The sequence below is a fragment of the Cordyceps militaris genome, assembly GCF_000225605.1.
Source record: "Cordyceps militaris CM01 unplaced genomic scaffold CCM_S00010, whole genome shotgun sequence".
NCBI lineage: Eukaryota > Fungi > Ascomycota > Sordariomycetes > Hypocreales > Cordycipitaceae > Cordyceps > Cordyceps militaris.
In genome coordinates, this window is record NW_006271978.1 from 302,364 (window position 1) to 302,890 (window position 527).

A 527-nucleotide genomic window follows, 5' to 3' on the forward strand; every position below is an offset into this window, starting at 1 on the left:
TCTTTATTTTAAAATATTACTTTCTTAATATTAAGTTATAACTAATATTACCTCTTTTCTAGTTTTTAAATTCTTATTTATATAATTAATAATCTTTCTTTATAGTTATTTTTATAATTTTATAAAATACTATTAAACTCTTTTAGCTTTTAAAAGTATTAATACTTTCTTTTTTAATAAATCTAAATATAAATAAAAATCTATAAAATATTAATTTAATCTTTATTTAACTAACTTAAAAGTAATAACTATATTTATTTTTAAATTAATAAAGTTTTTTAATAGGATTTTATTTTATTTTATAAAATAATCTTAATTCTTATTATACTCTTTTTACTTAATTAATAATAACTTATTTAGGTATTAATTCTATTTAGCTTAATAAGCTAAGTTTATATATTTTTAAATATAAATAATTTTTAAAAATTCTTTATAAAACCTTTTTAAATTAATTATAAAAGTTTATTATAAATTCTTTTTTATTAATTATAAATTTAAAAGTTATATTAATTTAATAATTTAATAAT